We start from the raw sequence: 26,670 nt of genomic DNA on the forward strand, positions 1-26,670 counted from the left end.
GTTTATAGCAGTACAATCCTACCTTAAGAAACAGGAAACATCTCAAATAAACAATCTAACCTTGCACCTAAAACAATTAGGGAAAGAAGAACAAAAAAACCCCAAAGTTAGCAGAAGGAAAGAAATCATAAAAATCAGATCAGAAATAAATGAAAAAGAAATGAAGGAAACGATAGCAAAGATCAATAAAACTAAAAGCTGGTTCTTTGAGAAGACAAACAAAATTGATAAACCACTAGCCAGACTCATCAAGAAAAAAAGGGAGCAGACCCAAATCAATAGAATTAGAAATGAAAAAGGAGAAGTAACAACTGACACCGCAGAAATACAAAAGATCATGAGGGATTACTACAAGCAACTCTATGCCAATAAAATGGACAACCTGGAAGAAATGGACAAATTCTTAGAAATGCACAATGTGCCAAGACTGAATCAGGAAGAAATAGGAAATATGAACAGACCAATCACAAGCACTGAAATTGAAACTGTGATTAAAAATCTTCCAACAAACAAAAGCCCAGGACCAGATGGCTTCACAGGTGAATTCTATCAAACATTTAGAGAAGAGCTAACACCTATCCTTCTCAAACTCTTCCAAAATATAGCAGAGGGAGGAACACTCCCAAACTCATTCTATGAGGCCACCATCACCTTGATACCAAAACCAGACAAGGATGCCACAAAGAAAGAAAACTACAGGCCAATATCACTGATGAACATAGATGCAAACATCCTCAACAAAATACTAGCAAACAGAATCCAACAGCACATTAAAAGGATGATACACCATGATCAAGTGGGGTTTATTCCAGGAATGCAAGGATTCTTCAATATATGCAAATCAATCAATGTGATAAACCATATTAACAAATTGAAGGAGAAAAACCATATGATCATCTCAATAGATGCAGAGAAAGCTTTCGACAAAATTCAACACCCATTTATGATAAAAACCCTGCAGAAAGTAGGCATAGAGGGAACTTTTCTCAACATAATAAAGGCCATATATGACAAACCCACAGCCAACAGCATCCTCAATGGTGAAAAACTGAAACCATCTCCACTAAGATCAGGAAAAAGACAAGGTTGCCCACTCTCACCACTCTTATTCAACATAGTTTTGTAAGTTTTAGCCACAGCAATCAGAGAAGAAAAGGAAATAAAAGGAATCCAAATTGGAAAAGGAGAAGTAAAGCTGTCACTGTTTGCAAATGACATGATACTATACATAGAGAATCCTAAAGATGTTACCAGAGAACTACTAGAGCTAATCAATGAATTTGGTAAAGTAGCAGGATACAAAATTAATGCACAGAAATCTCTGGCATTCCTATACACTAATGATGAAAAATCTTAAAGTGAAATCAAGAAATCACTCCCATTTACCACTGCAACAAAAAGAATAAAATACCTAGGAATAAACCTACCTAAGGAGACAAAAGACCTGTATGCAGAAAATTATAAGACACTGATGAAAGAAATTAAGGATGATACAAAGAGATGGAGAGATATACCATGTTCTTAGATTGGAAGAATCAACACTGTGAAAATGACTCTACTACCCAAAGCAATCTACAGATTCAATGCAATCCCCATCAAACTACCACTGGCATTTTTCACAGAACTAGAACAAAAAATTTCACAATTTGTATGGAAACACTAAAGATCCTGCATAGCCAAAGCAATCTTGAGAACGAAAAATGGAGCTGGAGGAATCAGGCTCCCTGACTTCAGACTATACTACAAAGCTACAGTAATCAAGAGAGTATGGTACTGGCACAAAAACAGAAAGATAGATGAATGGAACAGGATAGAAAGCCCAGAGATAAACCCACGCACATATGGTCACCTTATCTTTGATAAAGGAGGCAGGAATGTACAGTGGAGAAAGGACAGCATCTTCAATAACTGGTGCTGGGAAAACTGGACAGGTACATGTAAAAGTATGAGATTATATCACTCCCTAACACCATACACAAAAACAAGCTCAAAATGGATTAAAGACCTAAATGTAAGGCCAGAAACTATCAAACTCTTAGATGAAAACATAGGCAAAACCCTCTATGACATAAATCACAGCAAGACCCTTTTTTACCCACCTCCTAGAGAAATGGAAATAAAAACAAAAATAAACAAATGGGACCTAATGAAACTTACAAGCTTTTGCACAGCAAAGGAAACCATAAGCAAGACCAAAAGACAACCCTCAGAATGGGAGAAAATATTTGCAAATGAAGCAACTGACAAAGGATTAATCTCCAAAATTTATAAGCAGCTCATGCAGCTCAAACACAATAAAACAAACAACCCAATCCAAAAATGGGCAGAAGACCTAAATAGACATTTCTCCAAAGAAGAAATACAGACTGCCAACAAACACATGAAAGCACGCTAAACATCATTAATCATTAGAGAAATGCAAATCAAAACTACAATGAGATATCATCTCACACCGGTCAGAATGGCCATCATCAAAAAATCTGCAAACAATAAATGCTGGAGATGGTGTGGAGAAAAGGGAACACTCTTGCACTGTTGGTGGAATTGTGAATTGGTACAGCCACTACGGAGAACAGTATGGAGGTGCCTTAAAAAACTAAAAATAGAACTACCATACGACCCAGCAATCCCACTACTGGGCATATACCCTGAGAAAACCATAATTCAAAAAGAGTCATGTACCAAAATGTTCATTGCAGCTCTATTTACAATAGCCCGAGATGGAAACAACCTAAGTGTCCATCATCGGATGAATGGATAAAGAAGATGTGGCACATATATACAATGAAATATTACTGAGCCATAAAAAGAAACGCAATTGAGCTATTTGTAATGAGGTGGATGGACCTAGAGTCTGTCATACAGAGTGAAGTAAGTCAGAAAGAGAAAGACAAATACCGTATGCTAACACATATATATGGAAGTGAAGAAAAAGAAAATGTCATGAAGAACCTAGGGGTAAGACAGGAATAAAGACACAGACCTACTAGAGAATGGACTTGAGGATATGGGGAGGGGGAAGGGTGAGCTGTGACAAAGCGAGAGAGAGGAATGGACATATATACACTACCAAATGTAAGGCAGATAGCTAGTGGAAAGCAGCCGCATAGCACAGGGAGATCAGCTTGGTGCTTTGTGACCACCTAGAGGGGGGGGATAGGGAGGGTGGGAGGGAGGGAGACACAAGAGGGAAGAGATATGGGAACATATGTATGTGTATAACTGATTCACTTTGTTATAAAGCAGAAACTAACACACCATTTTAAAGCAATCATACTAATAAAGATGTAAAAAAAAAACCATAAACCCGTGTGCCACAACTACTGAGCCTGTGCTCTACAGCCTGCAAGCCACAACTACTGAGCCCTCGTGCCACATCTACTGAAGCCTGCGTGCCTAGAGCCCATGCTCCACAATAAGAGAAGCCACAGCAATGGGAAGCATGCGCACTGCACTGAAAAGTAGTTCCCCACTCAATGCAACTAGAGAAAGCCTACACGCAGCAACAAAGTCCCAACACAGCCAAAAATAAATGAAGGTAGAAATTATAAGAGACTGAGAAGGGACTTCATAGAAATTACATGAAGTTTCTTAAAAGATAGCTTTGAGTTCACTGAATGTCAACTGATATTCTATAGAACATATTCTAAATTATGTAAACAGCTAAATTTACCCAGTGAGACCAAGTTGCTGTAATTTTCCATCATCACGTCCCAGTACAAGTCCCTCTGAGCAGAATCCAGATACTCCCATTCCTCCTGAGAGAAGCTGATGACCACATCCCTGAATGTCACCAATTCCTGAAACAACAAACCACATAAGTAAAATTGAAGGAAACATTTTTGAGTAAAAGATAAGAAATAAAGAATTGAATTAAACTATTTTATATAGAATGGATAAACAATAAGGGACTACTGTATAGCACAGGGAACTATATTCAATATCCTGTAATAAACCATAATGGAAAAGAATATGAAAAAGAATATATATCTATATAACTGAATCACTTTGCTGTACAACAGAAATTAACACAACATTGTAAATCAACTATACTTCAATAATATAAATTTAAAAAAAAAGAAAAAGAATTGCATTACAGGAAGGGGTCTAATAGTAAGTACATCGGCCAGGGGTAGAAGCCTATGGTATGGGAAGTAAGGAAATTAATGCTTCCAAACCAGACTATCTACAGGTCTTTAAAGAATCCTTTTGATTCAGAGAAATCTTCCTGCATGCTATGGGATTTCTTAGCTAAGCACGTCTGGAAATAAACAAAATAATCAATTTACAAATTAAAAGAAATAGTGTATACATGAACGCTGCATGCTACATGCCTGCTGAATGTATTATCAATAATAATGAATTTCTACATCCTCGTTCCTCTGTAAAGGAAAAATATCTAGCTTAGAAAATGGGATATGAACAATATTTAAAATTTTCTTACAACCCCAAGTTCATCACTGTTAATCACCATTTCACATTATATAAGAATTATAACTTCTAATGAAAAATTATTTATTAAATGCTTTTTAGTGGCTACAGAGTAGTCTGCTTGGTGGAAATATATCAGCCTTAATTATATTTAGACATATAAGTTGGATAAGATCTCCTCCAATTCTGAAATCTATAGTAATCTATTTATGTCTGACTGAGACTAGTCAACATCAAATCCAGTCTACCTGGAAAAATAGGTCTGTTCAGAAGTACAGACTTTGCCCATATGTCATCAAATGGATCCATTTGCTCTTTCTCTCTACCCAAGAGTATGAAAAAGGCTGGTAAATGCCTCCATCTAGGGATTCCATTTCTACCCTATAGCTGCTCTGAACAAAACACTGAACACACATAGGAATGTTGAACATTATTTGGAGAATAGATAGGCACATAGGAGGTACTGTGTGCTGTTTGAATCCAACTCTCACTAGAAAGTGAAAATGGGGATTTTTATGGGGATGTGGGGTAGGCTCTTAGGGCTGCTTTCTGGGAAGATTCAGACAAATGAAATGTTCACAAAGGAGAGAGAAATAGCAACTTACATGGTCCATGGTTAGAACTGTAAAGAATTGATCAGGGAATTCCACTTCTGGTATGACAGCATGAGGAGCTCCACCGACATGCTCCCCATTGAAACTGGTAAAAATTATATATAAAAACATAGAGCAAATGAAGAAACATTTGTAAATCTACTAAAACTTATTAAGAACTGTGAAAGTCTGCAGTATCTTAATCTAACCTGCACCCTTCCTTGTCCATCCCATCCTAGTGAGAAAAAGATTCCACTGCAAACTAGTACAGTCAAGGACACAAACTTCCTCACCACTCATGCCCTGTTCCCAGTCAGATAACTATCTTCCTGGGAGGAGTAGAACATCAGCATTTCTCATTCTGCCCCCAGCTACCTGTTGCTCAGGCAAATGCAACAAAGGAATGGAGATTTTCTTCTGCCTAGTAGCCACACAAGAATTGTATGTTGTACCATGGGTGTGGCACTGCTGAGAATACTGGGGTTCCAACTGTCTTTGCCTTGGCTCATAGGGCAGGAGTTCCATGCCACGAGAGGCAAGTTGAGACCTAGGACTGCTGCCCAATCCCCTCCAGAGCCCTCTCCAAAGGAACTGCCTTCATTTGCAACAGAGTGTGAAGAAGTTCAAGGGTAAGGACATTCTCAAAAACACTGGAAATTTTGGTGAAAGGCTATTGCAAGAAGATTGAAAAATTCATTGGAGTTAAATGCTAAACTGTAGGCTGGCTAGTTTGTCAGAAAGGATCAGAGAAAGATACTTGGGGAGCCCTTCCTATTGTCAGAACAAATTTCAGACACTGACTTTATTTCATTAGTCTGCGAAGCAGTGTAACCCCACAGCATTACTGAAGACAATAGTGTATCAGTCACAATCAGTGGATCCTAACAGCTTGGTGTGGTCAGGTAAAGAGACACTCGAAGACAGCCCTGTCAAAACCACTGTCATCCAAGGGTAACTGTGGTAATAGCAAAGTCTATATCCCAAGGAGCAACATCAGAGATTTACACTATGGGTGAGATAGATTTCACTTCATTAATCTAGCCAGTCACTAAATAAGAAAGCAAATAACAATAACAGGCCTGGGGAGAAGAAGTAGACAAAAGTACCAGAGTTACAACTATCTAAAATGTCTACTTTCCACAAACAAGAGACAGGTGAAGAAATAGGAAAATATAACCCATAAACCAAAAACACTAAAGCCAAAACCAAACAGACAACAGAAACTGCCTGTGAGAAAGCAACCAGATTTAACAAAGACTTCAAAGTAGCCATTATAAATATGTTCAATAAACAAAGGAACCCATGCTTAAAGTAAATGAAGGTATGATCACAATGTCATATCAAATAAAGAATCAGTGAAGAGATAGAAGTTATTTAATATCACCAGATGGAAATTCTGGAGTTGAAAAGTATTAACTGAAATGAAAATTTCACTAGAGTAACTCAACTGTAGATGTGAACTGGGCAGAAAAAAAAGTACTAGAAAACTTAAAGATAACATGATAGAGATCATGCAATCTGAAGAACAAAGGAAGAAAACACAAGGAAGAAAAATGAAAAGAGCATCAGAGAAATGTTGGACACCATTAAGCATATGCATGTAATAAGTGTAACAGAAAAGAGGAAAGGCGCATTTTAATATATTCAAATAAATAATGGATGAAAAGTTTCCAGGACTTCTCTGGTGGTCCAGTGGTAAAGAATCTGCCTTCCAATACAGGGGACACGGGTGTGAGCCCTGGTCTGGGAAGATCTCACATGCCGTGGAGCAACTAAGCCCGTACGCCCCAACAACTGAGCCTGTGCTCTAGAGCCCGCGAGCCACAACTACTGAAGCCCGCACACCTAGAACTCGTGCTCTGCAACAAGAGAAGCCACCGCAATGAGAAGGCTGCGCACTGCAACGAAGAGTAGCCCCTGCTCGCCGCAACTAGAGAAAGCCTGCACGCAGCAACAAAAGACCAAGTGCAGCCAAAAATAAATTAAAAATTTTTTAAAAATCAACTGTATAAAGTAATTCATATATATGTATACACATACATAAATATTATATACATGGGCTTCCCTGGTGGCGCAGTGGTTGAGAGTCCGCCTGCCGATGCAGGGGACACGGATTCGTGCCCCGGTCTGGGAAGATTCCACGTGCCGCGGAGAGGCTGGGCCCGTGAGCCATGGCCACTGAGCCTGTGCGTCCGGATCCTGTGCTCCGCAGCGGGAGAGGCCAAACAGTGAGAGCCCCGCGTACCGCAAAAAATATATATATATATATTATATACATATATATACACACACATAACAGGTATTATTGGGCCTGCAACATATATAAATGTAGTATGTTCGACAATAATAACACAAAGGAGATAGGCAGAAGAAAAGCTTCATTGGGCAAAGGAAACGAATCCAGATGGTAATCTGAATCCACAGGTTCAAATAAACAGAATGAAAAGTGATAAACAGGATTAATATAACAAAGCTACATATCATCTATAGCTGTTTATGTGCTACAATGGTAGAGTTGAGTAGGTGTGACAGAGACTGTGTAATCCACAAAGCCTAAAATATTTAATATCTGTCCTTTACAGAAAAAAAAAAACTTGTTAACCCCTACTGTAGAAGTTAGTTTATGCATTTTTCACCTGTTACAACTGTAAACCCCTTGTTGTTGAGTGTAAACTATTTCAGTTACTTTGGGCAACTATTTGACACAATCTACTAAAAAAAACATATATACTGTGACTTAGCAATTCCACTCTTGTGTATATGCCCAACAGAAATTAGTTTTTCCATCCAAAAAGTATGTAAAAGAATTATTTTAGCTGCATTTCTTTATACTGTCCTGAAACTGTTAACAACCCAAACATCCATCAACAGAAGTAGGGAAAAATTAAATGAGATACATTCCTATAGTGGAAGATTACTTAAGAATAAAACTGAACAAACAGCAGATGATTTTCATAAACATGAGGTTGAGCAAAAGAGGGCAGAAAAAAATGTACATAATGGGGGACTTCCCTGGCTGTCCAGTAGTTAAGACTCTGTGCTTCCACTGCAGGGGGTGCAGGTTCGATCCCTAGTTGGGAAACCAAGATCCCACATGCCACACAGCACGGAAAAAAAAAAAAAAAAAAGTACATAATGTACGATTCTATTTATATGAACTTCCAAATTAGTTAAAACTTATCTATTGTAATAGTGAAAAGAATATTGGTTACCTTTGTTGGGGGTAAAGGCAAGTTGGTAATGACTGGAAGGAAACAGAAGGGAGCACCCTGGAGTGTTGGAAATATGCTGTATCTTAGCTGTGTAATGGCTTCATAGATATACATAAATGTTAAAAACAATCCAGTTTTAGAATATGGTTTGTATAGTTTACACTAAGTTACATCTCAGAAAAAAACCAAACCCACAAAGTGGCAGAGCTGAGTTTTGAACTCATATTCTTCTTACTACAAAGCCAGTTCTAACTCTCATTCTTGTCTCTTTAGTTCAGAATTTCTTCTTTATGGATTGAAATCTGAGCATGGGTAGTAGTTCACTGGCAAGTTAGAAACAATCTATAACCTACCAAAATTTACTAAAGCATGAAAGTTATTAAATAAATCCATTCATGTTCATGGATATCTCATGGGTGCAGTAAACAATGAACTCAATGGGTCTGGAGTACCCAAACCCTGCTCTTTCCAAAGAAAGGAATGGCCCTTGAACAGCTCCTGGGAGACAACCTCTGAGCCCTTACAATATCCTGCTTGATAAGAGCATATCTGGGCTATGCCAGAGAGATAATTTATGCTATAAATGCGATTTATGGTAAACACCTATTTTTGTTGGCCAGGGGTCCTGGGATGCACTGTATCAATTTGACCTCTGTAGCAGCTAAGCCTAGTCACACAGTTACTCCATGACTGTGTGACTCACTCTCAATAAAGAGTCTGGACATCAAGGCTCAGGTGAGTTTCCCTGACCTACTTCACATGTGTTGTTACAAAATGGTGCTGGCAGAATTTAGTGCTGTCTATATGACTCCACTGGAAGCTCACATCTAGTTTCTCCTGGATTTTTCTCTTTGCTGATCTTAATCTGTATCCTTTGACTGTAATAAACCATGAACACAAGCACAACAGTTTTTCTGGATTTTGTGAGTCCTAGCAAATCGTCAATCTGAGGATGGTTTTGGTAAACCCTGACAATCCATGGCTTTAGTATATGTTGGTAAAAACCTAACAGCCTTGGGTTTGTCTCCATGACATCTCTCCTCATCAACTTCAAATGCATGTCATCCAATTTCTTTAATGATCATTATCATACCCTACTACAGTTTTAGTCCTATTCGCAGTTTATATTATGTGATCAGTTATAAACAAGTTAAGGGACAGCAACTATGTCTCTTTAATGCTAATATCCACACCAATAACATGAATAAAATTGGCATATTATAGGCATTTAATAAATATTTAATCTGTAAATGCAACTTCTGGAAATTTTTCCTTAAGTAACATAAAAAAGTAGACAAAATTCTATTACAATGACCTACATCAGTGTAGTTTATGATAATTCTAAATATCTATGGATAGACAACAGGTTAAAGTGTGGTGAGCTATATGTTAGCAATATCTATGCAGTATTTAACAATGATAACATTGATTCATATTAAATGTTGGGGGAAAATATTTTGATGAATTACTCATCAAACAATCAGATTTTTAAAATCATTGGAGGTTGTGTACTATCATGATAAAGAACATAAAATCTATCATCCAAAATTCAGTTTGCAAATCTTATCTTTGGCTGTTACTGTGTAACCTTTTACTAAGTTACTTAACTGCCTTAATTTCCTCATCAGTAAAATGGAAATAACAATATGACCTACCTCAAAGTGTTGCTGTCTGGACCAAATTAAATAAAAGACATAAAGCATTTTCAGTGCCATATAAAAAGCACCTAATGATACCTAATAAAAGCTGTCTGCTAATTTATGAAATGGTAAAGAATATTTCACATCCCTTGTTTCATTATTTTTTAAAAATTCCCTCTATGCTTCACCTTTGTGCTACAGTGAAATTTGAGATTTTCAGGTCTGTTCTTTCCTATAATGTTAACTCATTTCAGAGTCCAGCCTTGAGATTACAATTTTTCCTCAATAATATTTGTCACAAAGATTCTCAAAAATGAAAGGACATATCTCCTTGACCTCTACACAAAGCTGCAGACATATAACTAGAATCTAATATGTGACAATTTGAGCATAAAAGGCTTAATCTTGTTCCCCTGTCCAACACAGAGAGTTACATGCATATTTATTTCTGTTTCTACAAAACTGTCCTTTCAAGTGTAATTTGTATAATGAGGTCTTGTATGATACCTGGATTTCCCAGATCATTCCTATGTCCTCTGAAAGAAACCACCACTTCTTAAAAAACCATGAATCTCTGATCAGCAGTCTTGATTCATGATTTGTTCTCCTGGTAATTGTTTATTTGATATCTATGTAATCTCCAAAGCTTTGAAAAGTTAGATATGTCAAATCACATGGTGACCACTGGCACTCTCTACTTATGCCTACATGCCTAGAAGTGTGATAAAACTGTGACTTTGTCTCACTTATGTAGCAAATTTATGTAATTCTTTTTGCAGAAACAAAAGAAGAAATACATACACAGGTTCAAAAATTCTCAACAAAATATTAGCAAACTGAATTCAACAATACATTAAAAGGATCATACACCATGACCAAGTGGGATTTATTCCATGGATGCAAGAATGGTTCACCATCCCCAAAACAATTAATGTGATACATCATATTAACAAAATGAGGGATAAAACACATATGATCATCTCAATAGATGCATAAAAAGCATCTGACAAAATTACACATCCATTTATGATAAAAATTCTCAGTAAACTGGATATAGAGGGAACATACCTCAGCATAATAAAGGTCATATATAACAAGTCCACAGCAAATATCATACTTAATGGTGAAAAGCTGAAAGCTTTTCCTCCAGGAACAGGAACAAGACAAGGATACCCACTCTTGTCACTTTCATTCAACACAGTATTAGAAGTCTTAGCCAGAGCAATTACATGTTAAAAAAAAAAAAAAAGAGAGAGAACAGAAAAAAGAAATAAAAGACATCTAAATGAGAAAAGAAGCAAAACTGTCACTATTTGCAGATGTGATATTAGATACAAGAAAAGCCTAATGATTCCACCAAAAAACTATTATAAGTAATAAACAAATATAATAAAGTTGCAGGAAACAAAATCAATATACAAAAAATCAGTTGTATTTCTATGGACTAATAATGAACACTCAGAAAGAAAAATTATGAGAACAATCCCGTTTACAAGTGCATCAAAAAGAATAAAATACCTAGGAATAAATTGAGCCAAGGAGGTGAAAGACCTGTACACCAAAAAATATAAGACACTGATGAAAGAAAGTGAAGACGAAATAAATAAATGGAAAGGTAATTCCATGTTCATGGATTGGAAGAATGCTACCCAAAACAACCTACAGATTCAGGGTAATCCCTATCAAAATTCCCATCCAATGGCATCTTTCAGAGAAATAGAAAAAAACAATCCTAAAATTTGTATGGAATCACAAAAGGCCCCAAATAGCCAAAGAAATTTTGAGAGAGAAAAATAAAGCTGGAGGCATCATGCTTCCTGATTCCAAATTATATTACAAAGCTATAGTAATTGAACCAATGTGGTATTGGTTTTTTAAAAAACACACACACAGAGAAAGGAACAGAATAGACAGCCCAGAAATAAACTCAAGTACTTATGGTCAATTTATGACAATGGAGCCAAGAATATACAATGTAGTAAGGACAGTCTCTTCAATAGATAGTGTTGGGAAAATGGACAGCCACATGCAAAAGCATGAAACTAGACCACTATTTTGCACCATACACAAAACTCAAAATGGATTAAAGACTTGAACATAAAACCTGAAAACATAAAACTCCTAGAAGATAATACAGTGGGTAAGCAACTTGATATCCTTCTTGGCAGTGATTTTTTTTTTGGATTTAGCACAAAAAAGCAAAAGCAACAAAAGCAGAAAACAAAACAAAACAAACAAGTGGGACTACATCAAACAAAAAAACCATCAGCAAAATGAAAAGGCAACCTTCTAATGGAGAAAATGTTTGCAAATCATATTACTGATAAGGGGTTAATATCCAAAACATACAAAGAACTCATACAACTCAATAGCAAAAAAACAAACAATTCGATTTTAAAAATGGGCAGAGGGTTTGAATATACATTTTTCCAAGGAAAACATAGATTTCCACCAGATACATGACAAGGTGCTCAACATCATTAATCATCAGGGAAATGCAAATCAAAACCACAATGAAGGGCTTCTCTGGTGGCGCAGTGGTTGAGAGTCTGCCTGCCGTTGCAGGGGACACGGGTTCGTGCCTCGGCCCGGGAGGATCCCATGTGCTGCAGAGCGGCTGGGCCCGTGAGCCATGGCCGCTGGGCCTGCGCGTCCGGAGCCTGTGCTCCGCGACGGGAGAGGCCACAACAGTGAGAGGCCCGCGTACCGCAAAAAAAAAAAAAAAAAAAAAAACCACAATGGAACATCACCTCAACTGTTAGAATTGCTATCATCAAAAAGACAGATAACAAATGCTGGTGAGGATGTGGAGAAAAAGAAATCCTTGTGCACTGTTTGTGGGAATGTAAATTGGTACAGCCACTACAGAAAACAGAATGGAGATTCCTTAAAAAAATTAAAAACAGAAATACCATATGATCCTGCAATTCCACTTCTGGGTATTTATCTTAAGGAAACTAAAACACTAACTCAGAAAGACTTATGTACCCCCCATGCTCATGCAGCATTATTTACAATAGCAGGCATGGAAACAACCTAAGTGTCCACAGATGGATGAATGGGTAAAGAAAATGTCACACACACACACACACACACACGGAATATTATTCAGCCACTAAAAAAAGAATGAAATCTTGTCGTTTGTGACAACATGGATGAACCCTGAAGGCATTATGCTAAGTGAAATAAGTAAGAGCAAGACAAATACTGTATGATATTACTTATATGTGGAATCGAAAAAACCAAAAACCAAAAGACAAACTCCTAGACACTGAAAACAGATAGATGGTTGCCAGAGATGGTGGGTAAGGGGTGGACAAAATGGGTGAAGGTGGTCAAAAGGTACAAACTTTTAGTTATAAAATAAATAAATCATGGGGATCAATGTACAGCACGATGACTATAGTTAATAATACTGTACTGTATATTTGAATGTTGCTAAGAGTGTATCTTAAAAGTTCTTATCACAAGGAAAAAAACAACTCATAATTATGTATAATGATGAATGTTAACTAGATTTATTGTGGTATTTTTGCAATATACACAAATATCGAATCATTATGTTATTCACTTGAAACTAATACAATGTTATATGTCAATTGTATCTCCAAAAAAATAAAACAAAACAACAACAAAAAGCCCCACATACCTAGAGAGAAAAATTTTGGAAGAATGTACATTATGTTATTACAAGTGATTATTCTGGATGGTGGGACTATGAGTAATTATTGACTTTATACTTTCCAAGTTCCTTAAAAACTGAATAGTTTACAACAAACCTGCATTAATTCCATCATCAGAAATATATGAGAGGTATTTCTGCATAACAGATTTAACAGAGTTGGAGGCAAGTTTTCCTTCTGTTTAATAACATTATGAATAAAAAGATCTTCAAAATGAGTGGGAACATGAAGGAAATTTGTGACTGAAATAAATTACTTCTACAAACTTATGAACATCATTTAGTTGTATCACACCAGTGCAGTAGGGTACATTCACTATTCACGTACTTGAATTAACAAAATTCAAGATGGTAGCATTTTCAGACTAAATAAGAAAATGTGTGTAAAGAAGGCAGAAATGTGTTTGGTACAGCGTACACGCTTATTACATATGGCTTAATTTTTAACTTCATTATTCAAAAACTAATATTTTAGATATATAAAATTGCTTACAAATGCAATCTTAGTAAAACAGATTCATATACAATACCGACAATTTGGAATGTTCTTTTTCCTATGTAAAAATACTGTATAATATTACATATTAATCATTTTTCTTTTTATGACTAACTCCATAGTTTCTCTTATCTGCATGGTATTATCATCACATTTACGTAATGTGATTAACTTAGTTTTTAAGATTATATACACTTATATAACCCCATTAAGTTACAGACATTCTGCAAACAAAACCAAACATACCAAAAAAAAACAGTTAGGAACTATATAATAGAATAATTTTGAACATAATTTCAACAGATTTGTGGTCCTTTGTGAGCACCAAAATGTAATCAAATTACCTTAGGTTAAGAATTTCTATTTTAGGACTTTTGCAATTCTGGCTGTTAAAAATTCCTTTTAAGTGCTCATCAAAATTAACTTTATATTTTCATTACTCTTCATTTATAGAAATTTATAAGGAATATTTAGAATCTTCACATAATAACAACTATTTTTTTTCTTGAGGACTTATTAAGTACAAGGTACTCATTAAGTGGTCTAGGGCTATGCTCAGATTAATGTATCCAATTCTCATAAAAGCCATAAAGCACTGATGTGATTATTATGTACATTTTATAAAAAGAAATTATAAAACATAGACTAATAAATATTGACCTCATTGAAATATGACTAGTGTGAACAAAGAACTGAATTTTCAATTTAGTTTTAATTAAAATACAAAAGCAATATAAAATGTTTTTCAATTAAACACAATTTTATTGTTTTGGTGTGAATATATTTCACCTTAACCACTGAAAATTTAGCATCCAAATTGAGAAGTGCTATAACAATAAAATATGCACGAAATTTTGAAAACTTAGTATGAAGATATGAATGTAAAATACTTCAATTTATTTGTTATTATATGTTGAAATAATATTTTAGAGATATTGGTTCAAATAAGATGCATTATCAAAATTAATTTCAACTATTTCTTCCTACTTTTTAAAATGTGTTCAATAGAAATTGTAAAATTATCTAAGTGGCTTTCATTATATTTCCATTAGTATTGCTTTAGACTCAAATACCACTATACCACACTGCCTATCACAGTCTACACCAATATGTGGTCTGAAACAAAGTCTACTGCCAAATCTCAAACAAGACTTGGTTGTCACCACTCAAAACTCCCCATGGATTCTCTGGAAAAACTCCCTGCCCTTGTACACACGTACCTCTCTTCACGAAACTCCAATCATATACCCACTCTTAAATGTCAAAGTCAACTTTGTCACTTACTGATTGAAATCAAACCACTTCCTATCTTGCCTTGTTTGGAAACCAAAGGTATCTGCTATGTTATTCTACCTAACCTTAACAAAGCATATTCTAAAACAAGCCCTTAATTTATCCTCCATGAGTTGTATTTCTGTGCTATCCTTTGGAAAGAAGAGCATGTGCGGTAATTGAATGATTTACCCAATGGGTAAATTAACTGGAAGGGAAAAGGGTATTTGGAAAGGCACTGGGAGAGAAGGGGACCCATCTCTATGGCCCTGTTATTAACTGGGAAGGGAAGTCCTATGAACCAGGAAAATTGATAAGTCACAATTAGGTAGGGAAATTTAAAAGAAGGAAAGCAAATATTCTATGCTCTGTAAAACAAAAATGTATGATAACAAAAAGCAAACACGAACTGACCTTGTATGGGCCATTAAGTTAGTAGCAATGCTCTCCACTTCAGAACTTGCAGAGCTACAGGACCAAGAAGAAGGGACTTGTGAGACTCAGGACTGGCTAAGAGTCGTGGTGAACACACTGTCCACCATCAGACATGACCCATCACCCACCACAAATACAAGCGGATGGAAGTAAGAGTGAAACTAGAATGCTGACTTTTACCAGTATCAGAGAAAAAGGTAAGCATCACCTATGCCCAGAGCTGGAATCTAAGTTCACAGCAGTTTCTACAGGACACAGCTCAGGGAATGCTGTGGTTGTGAAAGGTGTAAATGGCCTCCATAATGCATCCAAGGGAGTTTAACCCACGAAGGGATTCTACACCTGTGCCCTCCTCCTCATGTCTTCCCAGAAGCCTGTCTTGAAGGCAAGTGCAGGCCTAAATGCTAATCCAAGGATTCAGTATGTACTTTTCTATTGGGAACTTTCATTATAGGAGTGAAATTCATGACTTTCACTCTGATGGCCATCCCTCTACAGCTAGACCCAACTGGCTACATGGTGTGAGGACAGAAGAGAATCCAGGGAAACACATTCCAAGAAGCGATGGAACCTACAATTGTACCTGGATGGGCAACACTCACTTCACCAATGCCCCCTCTGTGTAAAGTACGAGGCTGGGTACTGGGGACATGGTGTTAATAGCTTATACACACACACGTACAAAAAAAATTTACACACTCCTAGATGAAAAAAACAAAACTCCAAACTTCAACAAGCTCATTGAAAACAAAATTTTAAAACTCCACTTCGTGCACACTTATAGTCAGTCACTACAGAGATGTTACAGGATCACTCGGTCACTGTGTCAGTCAGACACCCTCGTCGCCACGTCCATGTTAACCATGATCACACAGTAGGCTCCGCCCCCGCTGACAGTCTCACCAACCCAATCAGATACCAGTAACGCCAACCCAGGGCCCCGTCACACGCACTCTAGCCCTCGCTCTCACGCACGCACAGGCGCGAACTAACACTCAACAAGGACGCCGTCACAAACAGTAGCACCCGCAACCATGGTCGTCCGCGGCTCACGCATACACAAGCTCCTGGCTCCACAAGCCCCATCCACGCTCTGCGAGCTTCAGGCCTCCTCACCGCCAGCCCCTCCCGCAGCTTAACCTGCGTCACCTCAACTCACCAGGTATAACCCAATAATGACCACGACACCGGAAGGTGAACCAAAGGTCGAAGGTCATTGGCGGCTCTGGGGCCTGTGGGAAACGTAGTCCAACACCGAAAAAGTCCAGACTTTCGAGCGGAGCGTGGAGCCCATCAGCTGCAGAGACACTCCCCTCCCCGCCCCGAGACTACCGGGAATTCCAGGGCGCAATGGTCGCACGACTTTGGTGGAGGGGTTGCATCTGGTTGTCCTTCCAGATGCCGAAGAGCCGGGTGATGGTTCTCTGAGAGCGAGGTGAGGTCGCGGAAGGAAGGAGAGCCCAAGCCGAGGAAGTAATCGCAAACCTGGGCCGGAGAGGGCAGAAAAGGGAACTGGAAGCCGGGTGCGGGCCGAGGAGGCAAACGGAAGAATCCTGGCTCGGGTAGGGCTGGCTGAGAATTGGAAGCGCCGGGCCTAGGAGGGAAGAGGGAGTTGGGAACCCGGCAGAGGAGGGCCGGGGCGGGAATCGTGAATCTCTCCCGAGGGAGGCCGGGCTAAGAAGGGCTGAAGCCGTGCGGAGGGACTTCGGGCAGGAGAGAGACCAGGCGAGAAGTTCACTCAGGCCTGTACGTGCGGGACCCCAGGTCCGTGATCGTGAACCAGAGGGTCAAGGGTTTTGTTGTTTTTGTCAGTTTTGGCCCTTGAGAAAGCCCCAACACCCATGGCACATAGCAGACGCGCAGTGAGTGTATGCACGCCCTTGGCGTGTTTAATATCGTCACCGCCAGGAAGTTCGCTGGTGTCCTTTTCCTTTAGTTTCATAGCAGAGACAGCCATGGTTCTGATACATGTCATCGTAGTTTAGCTTTGTCAGTTCTACAATTCCAATTGTCTCCTTTAGCTCATCCTAGTATTGTAAGATTTATTAATGTTGTTTAGTTCATTCCTTTTGTTTCTGGACAGCATTCCATTGTGCAAATGTGCCACAATTTGTGTTTCCATTTTTCTCTGTATGAACATTTAGTGTATTTCCAGGTTTTATGTATTTTGATAACGCTGGCATGTTTCCATTTCTCCTGGGGAGATACCTAGTGGAAGAAAATGCTGATAATAGGTTAAGTTTCTATTTAACTTTCTAAGAAGCTGACAAACCTTGTAGGATGATTAGTTACAATTTCTGTTTGAGACTGTATGTGACTGTGAAGTAAGTGGTTTCTGAGTTTGATTTGGTATTCTTCTATGGAATTAGGAGATGGGCTCAGTGGAGTTAGGAATATCACGTAGAGTCCATGGAATTGTGGTTTTGTGAAGTGGGTGAGATTATAGGAAACAAGGTGTCTGTACCAACTCTTATCATGATTTTGTGTGTTCATTATAATGTGACTGTGAAAGTGGATCACTACATAGGTGATATTAATGAATGACTGCGAAACTGTGTGTGTCTAGTTAGGTGTGTTTCATTTTGGTTCTGCTTGCAGAATTATGACTGTTTCTAATCAAGTAAAATAGCAGTATAAGATTATCCAAAGGAAATGAAAACAGGATATTAAAGAGATACCTGACTCCTTCCTATCTTCACTGCAGCAATATTCACAATAGCCAAGACATGGAAATAGCCTAAGTGTCCACTGACAGATGAATGGATAAAGAAAATGTGTGTTTACACCCATGCACTCACTCACACACACAGTCATTCACACACATACACACACACACACACTGGAGTATTATTTGGCCTTAAAGAAGGAAATCCCGCCATTTGTGACAACATGGAAGGACACTGAGGGCATTATGCTAAGTGAAATAAGTCAGACAGAGAAAGGCAAATACTATGTTCTCACTGTATGTGGAATCTAAAAAAACCCAAACTCATTGAAATACAGAGTAGAATAATAGTGGTTGCCTGAGGGTGGGAGAAAGGGAGAGATGTTGGTCAAAGGTTATAAGATGAATAAGTTCTGGGGATCTAATGTACAGCATGGTGACTATTATTAATAATACTCTGTATTATATACTTGGAGGTTGTTAAGTGATTAGATCTTAAATGTTATCACCACACAAAAAAAAGCATAATTATATGAGGTAACTAACCTTATTGTGGTGATGTTTTCCCAATATATACATGTATCAAATCATCACATTGTACACCTTGAATTTAAGTATGTTACTTTAAAAAAAAAAAGAATTGGAAAGTAGGAGGTAAAATCAATTTCTAGATGACTGGATTGTATACTTGGAACATCATCTGAACTAATTCTAATATGTTGAAATGACTAGGGTTCAATAAGTAGTTCACAAGAAAATACTTTTTTTACCTCTATGTACTACTTTTAACAGATTTGAGTGAGTTTTTTTTCCCCTGTTCCTGGATGAAATTATGGGTAATTTAATAACTTTTTCAGTCGCTCTAAGCTAAGGAAAAGTATCTGAAATACTTTGAATCACAAGGTCAGTCTCATAGCAATTAAATTAGTCATTTTCTAATAAAAACGTTTACTGTAAAAATCAATATTTAAACTTCATTTAAAGGAAAAATTTCTTCCATCTGACTGAAACCTGCAGTGTGGAAAAGTATATAATCGGTTTCTTCTCTATTTCCCTAACCTGTATTACTGAATAGTTAATATTTAGCATAATGAATATAAATATTTAATAGTAACTGTTTACTATGTAAGTAGGCAGATTTAATCAAGTTGTTGTGGAAACTCTAAGGTAAGTGCAGTTTTACATGGTTTCTTATGCCTCCCTTCTCTCTTCCTTGTTCATTTTTCTAAAAAAGAATCGAAAAGAGCAAAGGTCCTCTCTTGCAAATCTTAAAGCCATGGCTCCAATTAGATGATGTTTCTTTTCTCCTTTCTGCAATAGTCTTTTTCCCCTAGCATATATGAGCAGTTTCCCATTTTGAAACTTCCTGGAGATAGGATTCCCTTTCATGAAACTGGTCCACATTTCCTTTTGTTCTCTCCAGATAAACCTGTACCTTATTCAACATCTTCTTCTAATTTTAACTAATGTTCACTTACTAATTGCATGTTTCGCTCAGCATCTCCTTTCTCATGCCCACAAATGGAAATACATTCTCTTGAATTAAATAAGCATATATTCCTTGAATGAACCTTTCTTGTCTAGACAGTGATTTGATGTCTAAGTATTGAGTGCTTAGGAGAGCCCATACAAGAAGACTTTATTATGTCCACAGACCTTGGTTTTCTAGTGAGTAAACACAGACGTAAAATCAATAGGTTATAATATTACTATATGGCAAGAAGGGAGGTCCCCGTGTTATACTGTGTCCTTTCTTCCATCTCCAGCTCACCCTTATGGATCATATTTCTCCATCTCTCCCTCGTAGTCATATCCCAGGAGTGCTTTGTCCCATATACACGTCTCCATTCTGTAACAAGCACCAAAGGCATGGAAGTAATCTATGGTTGAAAGAGCAGATATAAAAGCCTACTTTCTATACACACTAAAGCACTGGAGAAGAGAAAGGTCAAGAGAAGCAGGTCCTTGGTGACAGGAGCCTAGGAATAGAGCAGGCTTTGAACCTCAGTAAAATTAGAAAAGCTGCCCTAAGCCTTCCTTTGGTCATTAATTCAATACTACCCACTCTTTTTTCTTCTCCATGCCTCCCTTACATTTTTTTGAAAATGAGGAAATCATTCCATTTTTTTCCTCTCCTCTAGGTAAGAGGTAAGAACAAAGTATAGTAGAAATTTTTAAAATTATTTATTTATTTTTTTAAATTTATTTTTGGCTGCGTTGGGTCTTTGTTGATGCGCGCAGTCTTTCTCTAGTTGCAGTGAGTGGGGACTACTCTTAGTTGCAGTGCACGGGCTTCTCATTGCAGTGGCTTCTCTTGTTGCAGAGCATGGGCTCTAGGTGCACAGGATTCAGTTGTTGTGGCACATGGGCTCAGTAGTTGTGGCACACGGGCTTAGTTGCTCCACGGCATGTGGGATCTTCCTGAACCGGGGATCAAACCCATGTCCCCTGCATTGGCAGGTGGATTCTTAACCACTGTGCCACCAGAGAAGTCCCAGAAATTTTTTTTAAAGAGAGACATAACAAGTGGATACCTGTCCCTACTCCCCTTATAAACACAGAGAAATGCCATCTAAACTATGACAGAATGTCTTAAAAATGGTCAAGTTCAAAAGAAAAGAAAAGGAAAAAGGAAAATTCTGCATCCAGAAACAAAGAGATGAATCACAACAGTAAATATAAAGGTAACTGAGCTGACACCTCATAGAGATCTTTGATCCCATATATAATGCTTTAGAGTACTAACTGGGGTCTGGGGTTCTAATTTTTACACAGGAACAGGGGGCAGAGAGCTGGAACTAAGACTCTGCTTAGTCCTATAAAATATTTCTAGAAAAATACTACTCACTGGCCCAAAGAGATGAGGGAACTTGCAATCTCTGAGACTTTTTTAGGGGATTGGGGGCAAAAAATAAAAATACGGTATTACTCCACTTATATGAAGTATCTAGAGTAGTCAGACATATAGAAACAGATAGCAGGATGGTGTTTGCCAGGGGCTGGGGAAGAGGAAATGGAGAGATATTGTTTAATGGATACAGTTTCAGTTTTGCAAGATGAAAAGTTCCAGAGAGAATATTTAAATTATTTGAGGCAGTCTTACCCAGTAAGACTAAGTTGCTGTTTTCCATCATCACATCCCAGTACAGTTCCCTCAGAGCAGAACCCCAGATATTCCACTCCTCCTGAGTGAACTCTAAGGCCGCTTTCCTGAATGTTCCCCATTCCTAAAAGCACAAACCCATGCATTACTGGTGAAATTCAAGAAATATTTTCAAAATAGAAAGAGTAGATAAAGGTTTGAAGTCCAAGAAGGGGGCTATATAGCAAGCAAATAGGCTGTGGCTGGAAGTCTATGGTAAGAGAAGTTAAGGAAATCAGTGTTTCAGAAACAGATTATACACATATTTTTAAGTAATCTAGTTGATTTAGTTCATGCCTATTATGTGATTCCTCAGATAAAAACATGTCTAGAAACATGGCTAGAAATGAATAAAAGAATCACAATTTACCAATTAACTGAAATAGTGAATATGAGCATACTGCATGCCACATGCCTACCTCATAAGTTATTAATAAATGTTAATTTTTACATTCTCTTTTTTCATTATAGACTAAGAAAATATAATTCATGGAATTTCTTTTCCTATATAGATAGAGAGATAATAGTTTGCATAAATTTAAAGAATTTCTTCAAGCCTCAGGTTCATCCTTATGTTATATACCATTTTTTTTTCTAGTTGTCATTTTTTTAATGGTTTCATATTTCACACTAAATTGTTCTCTAACTTGTTTCGGTTTGGGTGTAAGACCATTATTTAAAAATATGTAATAAGCACTAAACTTTCTTATGCCAAAGTATTTAGTAAATTTTTTAACAGCTACAGTTAATCTAGTAGATATATCACTCTTAATTATTCTTTTATACTACCAAGTTTAGGGTGGGGAAAAAAATCTCTAACATCTTTTCTACTGATGGGAGTCTGTAGTTAGCTACTTCTTTTAAATCTAGCTGAGCCACCATCCCTCACTGAATACTTTCCTTGATCCTGAGTTAGTGGATATAAAACACAGAATGGTCCATAATCACATAGAAAATCATCTTAAACCAGCACAAACTTTTCAAGTACACAATAAATCTTCCTCCTGATAATCATCTTTCCATGACTGATTCCCAAGGTAGATCCCTGATCTCTCTGTATGCAAGTCCCAATTTTACTCCTACCCAATCCTAAAAGCCTCATAAAACATGTAATCTCAACACATACCAACACTGGGGCCAATCAACTGCCAATCATATATTTTCCTAGAAAATACAAAGAATTTCTAAGTTTTTCCATGAGTAATCAAATGGGACTAACTTCTCTTAATCATCTCTCCACCATTCTTTGGATGGTGAAATACCTCCTCCTCAAGCGATTTAATTTTACTCCATAATTCTTCTTGAAATAAGGCTGAACTTATAGGAGATGCTACACATTAATGGAAGAACAGGGAGACCCATCAGGAGGACCCTGGGCTGGTTGGCATCATACTTCACTGGTATGGGAGGAACTGGGGACAGCTTCTTAGAGATCTCTGTTACACAGGACATTTCTAAATAAAGAAATGTTCACATGATCTAATATATAACTATGTTCAAGAACTAGGGAGAAACAGAAACTTACCAAAGCCATGGTTTAAAATGGTTGAGAACCTGTCAGTACTCTTTGGGGTTTCCCTCCTGGAGAAGCACAGAGACTACAGAGGTGAGAACTGGGAAAAGAAATGTTGCTCTGACACCAGATGTACTTCTCATCTCCCCAAATGATACACATTAATATGTGCTTTTTTCTTTTGTCTTCCTGCCTGTAAACAGTACCTTATCAACATACATAGAAAATAACAGGTAAGATGGGTTCTGGACAAATCTAAACAGTCCACACACAAAGAATCCAGTAAACAGGCACAGATATCAAGCAGAGGTCCTCCTGTCTGAAAGTAGGATCCAGACACTTCAGCAGGAGGGTTCTGGCTCGTCCTCCACTCTGCTAATACTGGCCTGGGCCTGAGATTGGGCACATCTCGAGCAGATACTCCTCCCGCTATTCTACTTTGCAGGGCTGCAAAGGGAAGACACCATCCACACCTAGACCTCATCTTTGGCCTCAGAGATTGACACATACTGTAAATTCCAGTAAGGCCCACAACAACATTTCAGGTCCTGCATGTTCTTCCAGAATTTTGCCATTCACCTACGTCATCAAGAAGTGGGGTTTAGGGGCTTCCCTGGTGGCGCAGTGGTTAAGAATCTGTCTGCCAATGCAGTGGACACGGGTTTGAGCCCTGGTCCAGGAAGATCCCACATGCCGTGGAGCAACTAAGCCCGTGCAGCACAATTACTGACCCTGCGCTGTAGAGCCCACGAGCCACAACTACTGAACTCCGGGCACCCTAGAGCCCATGCTCCACAAGAGAAGCCACCACAATGAGAAGCCTGCACACCACAACAAAGAGTAGCCCCCACTCACTGCAACTAGAGAAAGACCACATGCAGCAACGAAGACCCAACGCACCCAAAAATAAATTAATTTTTTTTAAAGTGGAGTTTATTTCCCTTCCTTTGAAACAGAACAGGCCTTTGTGATTCTCTTGATGAATAGAGTGCAGTGGAAATGACACTGTCTATTTTCCGTGGCTAGATTAGGAAAGGCAGTAGAGCTTCCTACTAACTCACTCTCAAGACGCTCACCCTGAAACCCACCCATTTTGCTGTGAGGAATCCAAGCAGCTACACAAGAAGGCCACAGCTAGATATTCCAACCACAGTCCAGCTGAGGTTCCAGCTGACTGCCAGCATCAACCACCAAATACGTAAGTGAGCAAGCCTTCCGATGATTCCAGTCCCCAATCTTAAAACCACCCCAGCTGAAGCCAAGTAGAGCAGAGACTAGCTGTCTCCACAAAGTTCTGCCCAATGAACAAATTAATGATTAAAACAAATGATATCATTGTTCTAAGCCACTAATTTGGGGATGGTTTTTTAGGTAGAAACTGGGAATGCGTGATCACCCCACACACAAAAACAGAAAACAGTGCCATTGCAAAACAACATTGGCTCACATGAGTCCTACCCCCAAGCCAACACAAGTCCCAGAATCCAACAGCTTAGCACTTCCCATTTCTTTCTTTCTTTTTTTTTTTTTTTTTTTTGTGGTACACAGGCCTCTCACTGTTGTGGCCTCTCCCGCTGCAGAGCACAGGCTCCGGACGCGCAGGCTCAGCGGCCATGGCTTACGGGCCCAGCCACTCCACGGCATATGGGATCTTCCCAGACCGGGGCACGAACCCGCATCCCCTGCATTGGCAGGCGGACTCTCAAACACTGTGCCACCAGGGAAGCCCCTATTTTTGTTAATCTTTGATTTGTATATCCTGAAGCTGTTATTAGGTATATTCAAATTCATGACCACTATATCTTCTTTTTAGGTTTAAACTTTTATCATTATGAAACGTCCCCGTTATCTCTCGTAAGTCCTTTTTTTTTCTGATCTTAATAGAGAGACACCAATTTTCCTTTAGTATTCGTATTATACCTCTTTCAGATTTCGTTTTCTGTCATTATACTTAATACGTGTCAGCTGCTAAAAGCATATGGTTGATTTTGTTCAACAATTTTCTTTTTATTGGAGTGTTTAATCCACTTTCATGAAATTTAATTACTAATAATGTTGGGTACACCAACGTTTGCTTTTATGTGTCCCCTCTGTTTCTTTGTTCTTCTATTCCACCATTCTTACCTTCTGTTGTATTAGTCAAATACTTTTATTATTCTAGTTTTCCCCATTAATTTATACTGTCATACATTATTCTTAGTGGTTATCATAAAGATTGCAGTATTATGCTTAACTTATTACAACTAGAACTCTCATGCAGTGGCTGTTAGAGCATAGCATACTGGAAATATGTTCATTGGTGTCTACAAAACTAAACATAGATGTATTATATAACTCAGCAATCCTTTCCCTGTGCATCTCCACAGCAGAAATGAATGCTTAAGTCCACAAAACACATGTACAATAATGTTCACAGCAGTAGTATCTCTTCAAGAAAAATTAGAAACAACTCAAATTTCCAACAACGGAATAACAGAAAAATAATCTGTACAACATCCTATAATGGAATACATAGCAAAAGAAAAGGTGCCTGCTATATGCAGCAACATGGATGAATCACACAAAGATGTTGAAAAAGAAAAAGATCTATCTTTGGGCTTCTCTGGTGGTGCAGTGGTTAAGAATCCGCCTGCCAATGCAAGGGACATGGGTTTGAGCCCTGGCCCGGGAAGATCCCACATGCCGCGGAGCAGCTAAGCCTGTGCACCACAATTACTGAGCCTGCACTCTAGAGCCTGTGAGCCACAACTACTGAGCCTGTGTGCTGCAACTACTGAATCCTGTGTGCCTAGCCCGTGCTCTGCAACGAGAAGCCACTGCAATGAGAAGCCCGCGCATTGCAACGAAGAGTAGCCCCCGTTTGCCGCAACTAGAGAAAGCCCGTGTGCAGCAACGAAGACCCAACACAGCTAAAAATATAAATTAATTAATTATTTTTAAAAAAGATCTATCATTATGTGAAGTTCAAAACAAGTACATTTTGACTGGGGAGGTACATAGATATTTGTATTCAGTGAGACCCAGATAAAAGGGTAAACTATTCAGTTCCTATATTATTCCCCTGAATAAATACACCTGAGCAAGTTACTATCATCTGCATTCCACCCAGCAGGAGCCAATGTGACACTGCAGAACATGTCTACACTTGAAATGACACAAATATTCCCAGAGGGTCCTAGATGGGGAGGTAAAGTTGGCCAAGACATGGGAGCTGCAGAGCAAGTAGAAGCAAATGCCCAGGTAAGATTCAGCTTTAGCAATAACTGATTGGTTTAAAATAAATTATAGAACATCCATTCATGACTACTAAGGTGGTCATTAAATGCATGGTTATAAAAAAATTTGTAGTTAACATGTTCAATCATATCTCAATAAAGGTTGGAAAAAGTATGAAAATATTCAAAACATATTCAATAGTTTTTTTAAAATAAATATATAAATGTAATGTCATTTTACCTGTAAAATGTATATATATAAACAGAAAGAAAAATATCTGGAAAGTTATGAAACCTTATGTTAGCATTGCTTCTCTATGCCGTCTGTGATTTTTTATTTAAAACTACTTCTTAAGAGTGGCCATGTATTAATA

General features: G+C 38.0%; 1 protein-coding gene across 4 annotated transcripts in view; it reads left to right on the forward strand.

Moving 5' to 3' along the window:
- ZNF382 (zinc finger protein 382) overlaps window positions 1–26,670 on the forward strand; it is a 254,817-nt gene that overhangs the window by 193,334 nt on the left and 34,813 nt on the right. The window contains exon 1 of one of the 4 annotated variants that reach the window (XM_067720211.1): window positions 17,023–17,196. The exons of 1 other annotated variant lie outside the window; for it this stretch is intronic. The gene's annotated coding sequence lies outside the window, so the exon portion shown is untranslated. Of the gene's footprint in view, window positions 1–17,022; window positions 17,197–25,885; window positions 26,322–26,670 lie in introns of those variants that run through there. 2 more of the 4 variants (XM_067720205.1, XM_067720209.1) reach the window with 2 other exon arrangements.

The sequence above is a fragment of the Pseudorca crassidens genome, chromosome 20 (genome assembly GCF_039906515.1).
Source record: "Pseudorca crassidens isolate mPseCra1 chromosome 20, mPseCra1.hap1, whole genome shotgun sequence".
Taxonomy (NCBI): domain Eukaryota; kingdom Metazoa; phylum Chordata; class Mammalia; order Artiodactyla; family Delphinidae; genus Pseudorca; species Pseudorca crassidens.